This window comes from Rhodnius prolixus, unplaced genomic scaffold, assembly GCF_049639745.1.
Source record: "Rhodnius prolixus isolate KJV_2025 unplaced genomic scaffold, Rpr scaffold_2, whole genome shotgun sequence".
NCBI lineage: Eukaryota > Metazoa > Arthropoda > Insecta > Hemiptera > Reduviidae > Rhodnius > Rhodnius prolixus.
In genome coordinates, this window is record NW_027411592.1 from 10,442,694 (window position 1) to 10,455,717 (window position 13,024).

A 13,024-nucleotide genomic window follows, 5' to 3' on the forward strand; every position below is an offset into this window, starting at 1 on the left:
AGGGCTTGCAGACCCCCACAGGTGGGTTATCTCGAGAATAAAAATCTCTAGACCGAAGTTTCTGGAATCAACATTGCATTAGTTCTTCCACTAACACTATTTTTAAAAAAATCCCAAACAGCATTAACATTTTGCGCCGTAATTTCATCCATTTTTATGATAAATTGTATTAACTGCTTATGGCGCTAATAGCGGTCAAAGCGCGAAATAAATAAATAATGAAATTTTATTTTTAAGGAAGTCCTGATTCTTTAAAACTTCCTCTATTATAGTAAATCTAAATTGAATCAATTTATTGAATGACTGAATTTATCAAAATTCCCATTAGAAAATAATACTGTATCTTGAATATACGAAAATTAAATTTAAAAAGTATGTATTATACTTCATTATACACGTCTATACATAAAACTAGTCACTACTTCTATCACATTTGGCAATTAAAAGAACCATAAACATTCCCTCAAAGGGAGAAAAGCAATAATACATATGACATAAATCTATATACATCACCAACCAATCGGTGCAGCTTAATTGTCCACAAACTGTTTCCTTAAGGTGACTTACCTGAAATAAAATAAAGTATCAATAAGTTTAAACTTGAGACACAGATTGACAATGTAATATACATGAGTTCAAACCATAATCAAAAAAATGTCCTAGATATGATGCCATAAATACGATATAATAAAATAGACAACCAGTATTTAATACAAATATTACAAACAAACGTGAATAGTAACAAATATAATTGGAAATAGCATTAAAATTAAACCCATACTTGCGAGAGTTTCCGGTTCAAGTATTGCCAACCAACATTAATACGAGTATAACCATTTCAAGGTACATTATTTTATTTTCAAGGCGCCACGGTAGCCGAGCGGTTAGAGGCGAGACCTGTAAAGCTAATATGTATTGTGGTACTGGTTTCGATTCCCGGTCTAGAGGCCTTGGATTTTATTTAATGGTTAAATAAAAGAAATTTACAATAAAATATGTTTGCTAGTCGCCTCCGTCCACGACACCTTATTGGTAGTTGGACGTTAAGCCCCGCCTGAAAATAATAGGCGATTACTTTACTTACTTTTTTATTTTCATAAATGAATCTAATTAAAGATATTTATTTAATAAATCTCTGCTACTTTAGAAATAGTTCTTATTGAATAAATTTAACTTTCTTAATAATAAATGAAATACGCTAAGAACCTCATTTACGAAGAATTAATGAGCTGTAGCTACATCTGGGCTAGAATATTTTTTGTTTAATAATATCACAGATCGGAAGGTGTCTTCATCAGATTCTGAAGACAAAATCGAATTAATAGAAACAAATTTTTAAATATAAAAGAAACATACGAGTATACGCAAAAGAACATTATTATTATTATTAACAAAAAGGCCATGCCCGGAACCATTTTCAGTGCACTGCCTACCTTTAGGCAGTGTTCTATCAAGGCAAAAACAGCATTTATTATCATCTCACAAGAGAATAACGTAAAGAGAATATTAGGAATTGAAAAAAATCTAATGGCTGACAGTTGGAATCGATGGTTACAGCATAATCCGAACAGTAGCAGCACCTGTCTAGTTTCTCAGATGAGAATTATACGTAAATATAACACCCTGTAATCAGCAGTCAATTCCAGATGTTACAGCGTTACTACGGACATGATCTTTCATTTTATGCATTATCCGCTCAAGATGTGCCCAGTTTGAAGTGGAAAATAACTTCATAAACTTACAACAAAATTAAAGAAGGAAATTTTGAAACGTGCACTTCAGGTGGAAATTTAATTTAACGTAAAATTGGTAAATATTGTTTGGATCTGCAACAGATCAATAAATTAAAGATGCTACTTTGTATTCAAGAAGTAAGGTTCCTGTATATAATTTCGAACTACCTGGCACGGATTGCAATACTTCTTTTTATAGCCAAGCAAATAAAAAGTGCAGATTAATGGTTGGCCGTGCTAAAAAAAAACATTTTTGCACGCCTCCATTGACTCTATAAAAAAGTAGTAATGATAAAAATTAGAGAAAGTACTAATTAAATAGAACTTCTGCCGTAAATCTAATAAAAAATTCTCCATACAATATCCGGCTGGGGTAAAAAAGAATGCTGGCCGCCATGTTCGCAAAAGTTTACAATTTTTTTAGTGTTAAAAGTTAGCTAAATAACGGTAACATATTTTTGCTATCCTCACTGAATCTCACGCATCCTTTGATCCTTAGTATATCTGCAGCAATAACATTCCATATTTGCGGAAGGGGGAGGGAGAAAGCAACCGCTAATTAAGGAAATATTCAGCAAAAAGTTTACATTTGGACGTGAAAAAACACCTTAAATTGTCTATAAATACATATTTGTTAAAAAAATATAAATAAATTCTTGAATAAAAACCTCTAAATTTGGAGTCTCTGTCGGGAGTAAAAGGAACCAAATTGTGGCAGAATGGAGGGGCAAAAATTCCAACGGTTTGGATATAGAATAAACATGTTTATCTCATGAATTACTGTAGAGAATATTGTTCCACTTTTTTTGGTCACTGATTCATTCATGAATCCAAAAAAAAAGCAAAAATTATTGCCAATTTCATTCATACAGCCAAGCTCTCTTTATCTCTAGGAGCTGAGTTTCCTTCTGAGCTTATAAATATATGAACAATAAGTAATAAGTTTCACAATTGGCGTGTCTTAACGGTTGGTGTGCCTTCTGCCTCGACTATTGAGTAACAAAGAAGACTTAACTCTTTTTTCTAAACAAACGTCAAAAAACAAAAGATTTCATTGATGTAAAAAAAAAAGTAAAGTAAAGTAATTGCCTATTTTTTCAGGCGGTCTTAACGTCCAACTACCAATTAGGTGTCGTGGACGGAGGCGACTAGCAAACATACTTACTGTAAATTTCTCTTTATTAACCATTAAATAAAATCCAACGCCTGGACTGGGGAATCGCACCCACTAAACCAACAATACACCTTAGCATTGCGGGTCTAGCCTCTAAGCGCTCGGCTACTGTGGCGCCCTATTTCATTGATGATTTCATCAGCAATATAAATTTAAAAAGCTTCACCAAACATAACATCAACCAAATGCAGCAAAATTACTTCATAACAAAACAATTAGGGAACATCCAATATTAAACGCAGTAACATTTACAAAAATGGCGTACCTTATTAGGACAGAAGACAACAACCTTCAGGGCAAATACACATAATATAAAACATATTACATTTGTTGATAAGTGTAAGCCCTGAAAATGACCTTTCCCCTAGCCCTAGGTTGAACGCTTGGCAATAAGAAAAATAATGACTGGAATTGGCAATAATCTTTTGTTCATAAACTTTGAACTTATAAATTATTATTACTAAATAATGCATGGCAGATAAGGCAGAAAAGTTATACTTTTTAAAGTTAATTGTTTAAAAAAGAAATAAAAAAAACAGGCAGTTTGCTTTTCCCAAATATCTTGGCATGGGTTGCAAAACGTGGTTATTCATCTGGCTAGGCTAGACAGTAGCCGGGAAGACTCCACTTAGGTTTTCATTTTGCTCTTGTAATAAACTGAATTCGTTTCCAAAGATTGCCGAAGGATAGCCTAGGTAAATCCCTTAAGAGCTCCCTCAGGAATGGGGAGCTGCGGTTTTGTACAGAAAAGCAGCCTTTAGAACAGTTTGTGAACTACTGGACAGTTATTTGGAAAAAATGTCAAAACCAGTAGTCATTTTTTTTGTATTAAATTATATTTTACTAAAAAAATATCGAGAAAACAGGCAGGAAATGGTTCAGGCAATTCTTCAGAGGTCTTAGTGCCGACGCGAGCATCAACAACTCATACATCTAAACATTCATACCATGCCCAAAGTACTTGAAGAGAAGATGATATTGCGAAAACAATAATAAATTCTTACAACCAACAATCCTCGTGACGTGTAATTCAATTCAATACATATCAAATGGTTTCAGCTGAGATGTATAATCCAAAGTTATACTGTGGGAAGCAGACCATAACGGTCAAAACTCCTTTCTGATGACTTCTTTACAATAAAATAGTCTCTCTTTCTGCCTAGCAAGTAGGTCATACTTCAGATCTATGATTCTAGATCCTATGAATCTATTTTTAAACTCTTCGTTTCATCTAGTAGATAGATCTAGTAGCTGCAGGCAAGGTGAAGGTCAATTTTGTCCCTTGTTTGGAGATCGATAATGTATTCAAGAAAATATCTGAATACTTTCCAATGCTATGCATTATCCGTGGAGATATGTATCGCGCTGAAAACAAAAATATAAACGAAAAGGGCGTTTTATAAGATTTAATAAATGTTTTAGAACATTTAGTTGTAGATTTGTCTATATCTATATTATACAAGGAAATGGTGTCAGTAATCTATATGGAAGTCACTCGGTCTACCTTCCTCAGGAGCTCCTTAGAATCTATCTTTAAAATATAATAATGATAATAATAAAAAACATTCAAAACAAGCTTTGTAACAGACGATAAAAAAAAAAATCATTTGAGATTCGAATTAATTCTTCACGGAATCGTATAGAACAGAGAGCCGGATGTTGTTCTAGATCGCATGGCGGAGGTTCCGGTTTTGAGGTTGTACATAAATTTTCAGAGTCACCTGTTAAAGGATAAGTCATCGGTAATGGGCAAGCATTGTGTTTAAGCAAGTAAAGCAGTTAGAATGCTCTGGCTACAATAACATGCTCCAGATGCTGTCATGCCTTTACACTGAGAATGTTTAAAAAGAAAAAAGAAAATTATTTGAAAAGCAATGAGTGCATTAAGTTTACAGGAAATCGTGGGCGCCATTTTTGAGAAAATTGCTGAAAAAACTGAAATAATCGATTGAATAATTGAATAAACTGGAACTTTCGATTAGTTATAGTTGATTACGCCTCTCAATGAGCACCGATTCGAAATAGAAAATCTGAACTTCCGTTATTGAGTTAAGCTGCTCGTACTCACGAGCACAGATCGATTTTTGTGAACCATTTTTTGTTCTTTGTTGTAAGTGAAGATGGTGAACAGTGTGAATGTACCAAGAAGATTAAAGCACCTGCAAAAGTGTTGAGAAGCCCCCTTTAATGTGCATGTTAGATCACGAATGGAAGATGAAACCAAAGTGAAAGAGCCTACTGGGAAGGGCTGTGGTATGTAGAGAGAACTCGTTTCCAACTTGCTAATCAATCAAGAGGAGATGTGAACTTGTTGAAAGGGCTTCTCGCTTTACACGTGAACTTCATTTACTTAATGGAACTTACGGCCTTTCTAATAGTAACACATTACTGGCTCCCCTCCTGAAGATGCAGAGGTAGCAGAGCTGGCGGTTCACACTAAGCTTTAATGATGTTTCACTTCCTATCGCACTTCCTGTGACGTCGTGCTCTTCTGATGCACTTGTGAAGACAGAAATGTTTCCTGCAACTTCGTCGTCTTCCTACCATCCACCACCAGTTTCCTCTAAAGCTTAGTGAGTTCTGTACACTGTTCTCGCCTAAAGTTTTACGAGTAAACACAGATGATGAAATTGTGTAAAAGTATACTTACGGATCGTTTAACTTATGCATATTTTTCACAAAAGTAAACTTTTTAAATACGAAGTTGTACAAAAAGGGCTGAAAGGACCAGGATTTTTATAAATAGCTTGACTCTATTTCGTTGATTTGATCGTAGCTCGGCTGTTTATTGTATCCCCCGACCAGTCACGGGTCTTCAGCCATCATCAGAGGTAGATTGAGTTTGGTGTAGAGATTACGACTTCCCACTTATAATTTCCGTCCCACCTCACTCTTACTGATTAACCTATTATCCAGTATGGCGGACCAAACCACCTTTTCAAAAGTTCTACTTCTACATAATTCTAAGATAATAAATTGGGAATAAAATTTGAATATGCCACCGATTTGCCCTACGTCAATAATGAATATTTATTTAATATCAGATTTTATCCATATACGAGGGGGTACCCAAAAATAACCGGAATTGCGTTGCCGCGCATGGAGCTTATGTAGTTCGCATTTCTGCCGCTAGACGTGTATAGCGCAATTCCTTGCCAGTTCAGTCCTGCCTGTGTTGTCTGCCTGGCTTGTTCTGTTCATCTGCAGTGATTGTTTTTACCAGCGCTGTTTTGTTCTTTTTTCGTTTTTTATGATGGCAAGTTTAAGTGAACAACGTGCAGCTCTGAAATTTTGTTTTCTACTCGGCAAAAATGCTGCTGAAAGTGTTTTAATGTTGAAAACAGCTTACAAAGATGACGCTATGGGAAAAACTCAAGTATACGAGTGGTTTACTCGGTTTAAAAATGGCGACATGTAGATTGATGACAAACCTCGTTCTGGACGTCCATCAACTGCCCGAATCGACGAAAATGTTGAAAAAATTCGAGAGCTGGTGTTCACAGACCGTCGACAGAAAATTGATCAACTGTCAGAGAGTAGTGGGTTATCTTGGAGCTCGGTTCAGCGAATTTTAACGGAAGATTTGGGGATGAAAAGGGTTGCTGCCAAGTTTGTTCCTCGAGTTCTGACTGACAATCAAAAAGAACATCGAGTTGAAACATGTCGTGCTTTGAAACAACAGCTTGAAACTGATCCAGACTTTCTGTCAAAGGTCATTACTGGTGATGAGTCATGGTGCTATGGTTATGACCCAGAAACAAAGCAACAGTCGAGCCAATGGAAGACGTCATCTTCACCCCGACCAAAAAAAATGTCGTCAAGTCAAGTCAAACATCAAAACAATGCTGATTTGCTTTTTTGATGCCAAAGGCGTAGTCCATTCAGAGTTTGTCCCCCCAGGTCAGACCGTCAATCAAACCTTGTATTTGGAAGTTTTGAAAAGATTGCGCAATAGTGTTCGCCAAAAAAAGACCCGATTTGTGGCAAACAGGAGACTGGTTCTTCCACCACGACAATGCACCTGCACACACACAGCCATCTCTGTTACACAGTTTTTGGCTAAAAATGGCATGGTTCCGCTGCTCCACGCACCTTACTCGCCTGACCTGGCTCCGTGCGACTTTTTCTTATTTCCACGCATGAAAAAGGGCATGAAAGGTCACCGATTTGACAACATTGAAGAGGTCAAGAAAAAAACGAAGAAGGAGCTGTCAGCCATTTCTAAAGATGACTACAAAAAATGTTTCGAACAGTGGAAGCACCGGTGGGACAAATGTATTAGTTGTAATGGAGAGTATTTTGAAGGGGATAAGGTTGTTCTGTAAAAAATTTGTAAATAAATAGCTTTTAAAAAATAATTCCGGTTTTTTTTGGGTACCCCCTCGTATATAAAGGGTGATCCAATTAAAACGCACCAATCGCTAATAACTTTTTAGGAAAGCGGAAATCTGGGAAAACCCATTTAATAAACTCTATGTTTCCTTTAGTTTAGTTTTAAAATTTTCCACCCCTGATGCTGTATCTTCATTTTTATCGTAGTTATGGCCAAAAATCTGATCGGGGTTTCATAAGGGAAAACCTAATTAAATTAAACTCAGTACCTAATAGTTTTCCGCACCAATAATAAAAATAGTAATAATCAAAATTAATTAAAAACTAGAAAAAGAAAATTTTATGACCAACTGTTGCATAAAACATCGGGAGCTTTTTATTCACAGTTAATAAATGGGATTCATTGATTATTGATTAAGCAATTAAAACCCTTTTTTTGCTGATAAGTGCTGAATGTAATTAGATAATGTAGAATACATTTTATTTATTTTTTAAATAATAAAAGCCCAAGGTTTGGTACCGCCATCTGGTGTGTTATCGTCAAAATTATTTAAGCCAGTCTACCCACTCATTTCAAAGTCCTCCATCCATTGTTGTTACATTCCTTTCCACCAGAATCAATTATAATACTTCTCTTTCAGTCTTTAACTTCGCGCATTTTCTTCTTTTTTTCCTGCTTCATTAGCGCAATTAAGTAAGCTTAAGCTTAGTCTACTCTCGTTGAGAGGCCCTTTCTGCTTAGGTCTAGCACTACGCACTAATCTTTGCTTCAGTTTCCACAGGAATGCAGTTTTAAGTTTTAATTAATTTATTGGCGTGTTTCTGTTTTTGAGAAGTGTTTAGGGTAAATGGGGAAAAAGGACATTTTTTTACAGTCGTAAGACCATAGATTTTTTTTAAAAAATACACCTTTAAAATGTCTAACTTGTCTAGTACAAGACGAGCGTTTTGCAAATGAAAGAAAAGTAACGCTGCCATCACAATAATAAACCACTAAACAAACGCGTGCGGCAAAACAGCTTGGTTATCGATTTATATTATACGCTAATGGTTCACCGTTCTTATTGGTTTTCAATGTTCGCTTGGAAAAACTGTGGTTTTTACATAAAATTACTAGGCATTTTCCGCCTGCTGCGTTTCACCAATGCCCGTTTAATCATATCTAAACAAAATATAGTGTGGTCAAGGTTTTGGGAAAACTTTTCGATGAAATTCTTAGAGGTGAGAATATACCTGTTGAATTGTTAAAGGGATATCTCATTCCTATATACAAGAAAGGAGATAGAAAGGATTGTGAAAATTACAGGGGCATCTGCGTGGTTAATACGGTGATGAAAGTATTCGGTAGTGTGATCAAAACCCGTATTGAGAAAGAATACAGAACACGAGAAGAGCAAAGCGGGTTTACGGCAGGTCGATCGTGTATCGACCACATATTCACTCTCAAACAAATATTGGAAAAAAGTGAGGCTAGAGGTAAAGATATTGGCTTGGTCTTCATCGATTTGGAGAAGGCCTACGATAGTGTCCCGCGTGGAAAGCTCTGGGAAGCCCTTAACATGGCCGCTATTAGTGACCCGATGATCTGCATGATACGCCGAATTTATACCGGGAACTGCATCCAGGTGAAGGTGGGGAAATCATTATCAGCCATATTCCGAACATCAAAAGGACTCCTTCAGGGTTGTTGCCTTTCCCCTACATTATCTAAAATATATGTAGATGTAGCCCTTCGTAAATAATCCCGCAGCTGTAAACCATTGGGATTAAAGATAAATAATGGCGAATACTTACACAATCTGTTCTTCGCCGATGATCAAGTGGTTATTACTGAGGACTCAGACGACGCTAATTTTATGTGCGCTAGACTAGCCCAAGAGTATAAAAGATGGGGTTTAGCTAACAATTTTAAAAAAACTGAGTTCATGAGTAGCCAAGGAGGGCTACTAGAAATCGAGGGGGAGAAAATTAAAAATTCAATATATTTTAAATATCTGGGTACCATCCTGGAAGTAGATGGCGGCTCTAGGAGAGAAGTATCAAGAAGGATCTCTGAGGGTCGCAGAGCCATAGGATTGCTTAATCCTCTATTGTGGAGCAGTAACATACTACCGTCAGTTAAAAGGCTGATGTATAATTCCATAGTCGAAAGCGTTATACTGTACGGTAGTGAAACATGGACTCCAGGAAGTCAAGAGAGAGGGAAATTGTTGGCAACCGAGATGGATTTTTGGAGAAGGTCCACTCGAAAATCCCGTTTGGAAAAAGTAAGAAATTCTGAGATAAGAGCGACTATGGAAGTAGAGAAGGACATCCTCCAACGAATTACGGAGAAAAGGTTGGAGTGGCTCGGACACGTTTCAAGGATGGAAGAGGAAGGGATTCCAAGACGGATCATGGAATGGGACCCAGAGAGAAGAAGGAGAAGAGGCAGGCCGAAGCTGTCGTGGCTGAAGATGGCTAAGGAGGATATGGCTGGATACGGCGTTTCGATAGAGGACGCAAAGAACAGAGAGGTTTGGAGGAAAAAATAAAATATTGAATTAGTTTGGGCGAGAGAATCCTCATTGTGGGGAAAACCCTTAGAAAAAAACAAACAAAATATACCATCAAGAAAGAGACAGTACTGTACGCACTCTAGCCAGCTGGATTGTGGCCATAATTGCGTGTAACCTCCACTATAATGTACTATATCTTTGTATCAAAACAAAGCCACTGATCCTGACACACATTCGTGTCGAAACTTTTTGCAATTCAATTAAGACTTTAAGGATAAAAAGAAGACCTTTAAGTAACTTACATGCAACTTATTACAAATTTCCAAAGATTGCATTGAAAGTTTCTCACTTTACAACCAGGACGTTATGTTAGACAGGATAGAACTGGATGTTCTAAGAATGAAGAAGAAAGAGGAAGTTCAATGGTCCTTCTTGGATGACGCTCAGGAGCAAAACTATCTGAGGATCTAATGAGCACTTACGTACCACCCAAATACTGCAGGCGAATCCCAGGATTGAGGCTAGAGAGATATTTGGATCGCATGATTCGCTATCCTGCCACCACCCTAAGAAATCGTTAGCATTCTCCATTTTAACCGCAAGTGAAACTGTACTGGAGAGATTCCTCTTTCTCGCATTTGGTACTTTGAGAAGAATATCTTGAAAGCAAAAAGCTCAAACTAAAGGTCAGCATGAGAATGTCACCCCCACCGCCAAGAAAAAAGGCAGCATAAGAGTTATATTTATTATTTACATTAGGGATACTCGCCTCAGGGAAAGCTGAGAACACACGAGCACTGTTCTAGGCACTGTTCTTTCCTTCGGGGATAAGATACTCTGTTAAAACTTAGTTTTTCCTTCGAGGAAGAAAAACAAGGAACGTTTCTCAACAGATCTAAACACCACTGTTTGTATTGTAACTTCTTCCTTCCTTACTATACGGGAAATTAAATTCCCTAGAAGTTCCTTTCAAACTTCCAATTGGATTAGATAAATTAAATATTAAAGTTGAAATGAGAGAAATGGCACATTTTAACACAAGTAGAAGTATAGTTTTTTTTGCCAGTAAATATCAAAGCTTAAACCTTTGTCTCCCGGTGGATTGTAGAATAACAAATCAAGCTACAAGTACATCTACAGCTACAAGTACATTAACTCCAAACTTTACCCGCAAAACCACCGACAAAGTTGTTAAACAAAAGAAAGTAGTTTAATTGAAGGAAACTAAATAGGTTTAACTTCAGGATATAATATTTCTTGCCCAATCACGCTACCAACATTATTACTACCTTTTGAAAACTATAAAATAATAAATGAAGTTGTAAAATAAACTTAATTAAAACGATTACCTCTTACCAATAACTGGAAAACTTCTAAACCAACCGGATTGCTAATTATTTCCAAGTTTTATTACCTTTAAGAGCAGGGGTCCACAAACTACGGCCCGCGGGCCACATGCGGCCCCTTGAGGCCACTTATCCGGCCCCCGCCACACTTCCGGAAGAGTAGCCCTTTCATTGGTGGTCAGTGAGAGAAGGAGCACTATATGTGGCGGTGCCGCAAAGCGCTGAGTCGCTCATGTACTACTTCCGGTGACGCGGGACGTACGCGTCACGGCTCCGAAAACAGTGTAAAATAACAGCCAGAAGTAGGAAGAAAGGCAAAGCACTATAACTAAACCGGACATTGACCATCTCATTAGCCAAAAGTAGGCCCATAGTTCCCATTGAGTTACTGGGCAATTTGTCGATTTAAATTTGCTTGTTCTTTATTTTAAATATTGTATTTGTTCCCATTTTTTTGCCCTCCAACGGTCTGAACTAGCCCCCTGTGTAAAAAGTTTCGAACTAAATAATCAAATGAAAATTTTGAAAAATTCTTGATGAAAAGAAAGTTATTTTTATGTAATTTCTGGGCTGCCCAGAAAAAAACGCTCAACTCAAATTGAGCATAAATCCGCTAATTTAGATATATAGCTAATTATGCTGTAAAAAAAACCCAGCATAAATAACTAGAACCTCAAACAAAACGTGATTACGAACCAATTAAAAGAAGAATAGATTAAAAAATCTGGTACTCTTACAAGCACTACGTAAGTGTATAATAGATCAATCAATCAATCAATTTTCTTACCATTATCAACTCAAATAACAACTGAACTTAATAACTCAAGTTACCCATGAGTGTAATCATTGAAAGTTATTTTTCTTCATAGACCCTTCTTCAAGGAAGATACGAATACGATCAGAATTAACTTCTTGCAGTAAAAATAGTCACACATAAATTCACCATTCACAAAGCAACGGACAAATATAATGAATGAAGAAAATTTCATCAATCGCACGAGAATAATTCTAGATAATTTATTTATTAATAGTAAAATACTTTTATTATTATTAGAGAGAAAGTAGAACAGAGGCAATAAAAAGAGAGATACAATTTTAAAAAATATGCAATACTTAAATAGAAAAATATTTTATTAATTCTTACAAACGCTAAATTTATTTTTTATGACTTTTTGTATACTAAAATCTAAATCTAAAATTGGCGAAAGCTAAAAAAAAGGCATTACTATCGATAATCACAATTTATTGAATCAATAGTTAGTGAAACAGTATTACAAAGTAAAGTTCTCGTATTTGGTGCAGATATTTATCTTTCTTTTTGTTGATTTACTATTTGAAAGTGTTTTTAAGAAATGTATTTCCTCATTTTTTATATTTAAGCCGTTTAGATTGCGCTGATATTGAGTAAAAAAACAAAAAAGTAATAAAATTTTATAGTCAGCTGTAACGTGATAAAAGGAAATTGCTAATACTACATCTATTCTATGCGCGTTAACCTAAATACCATGTTATTGTTCAAAGTTGTGTTTCTAAAAACAAGTGTGTAAACTAGTGTGAGGACGACACAAACTGGAAATGAAGAAAACCATGGCTTTTATTGCAATTTTTTTGAATTAATGGACACTTTACGTGTTAAGAGAGAGTAGCCACCTCGGGAATACGTGTTAGAGAGAGTAGCCACCACGGGAATACGTGTTAGAGAGAATAGCCACCTCGGGAGTACGTGTTAGAGAGAGTAGCTACCTCGGAAATACGTGTTAGAGAGAGTAGCCACCTCGGGAATACGTGTTAGAGAGAGTAGCCACCACGGAATACGTGTTAGAGAGAGTAGGCACCTCGGGAATACGTGTTAGAGAGAATAGCCACCACGGGAATACGGTTAGAGAGAATAGCCACCACAGGAATACATGTTAGGGAGAATAGCCACCTCGGAAATACGTG

At 36.3% G+C, this 13,024-nt stretch overlaps 2 protein-coding genes across 2 annotated transcripts in view; one reads left to right on the forward strand and one right to left on the reverse strand.

Moving 5' to 3' along the window:
- The window catches only part of ckn (CRK like proto-oncogene, adaptor protein), a 357,411-nt gene that overhangs the window by 243,515 nt on the left and 100,872 nt on the right, over nt 1–13,024 (reverse strand). The gene's annotated exons all lie outside the window — the stretch shown is intronic.
- LOC141450176 (ras-related protein Rab-13-like) overlaps nt 1–13,024 on the forward strand; it is a 175,027-nt gene that overhangs the window by 40,273 nt on the left and 121,730 nt on the right. The window lies entirely within an intron of this gene.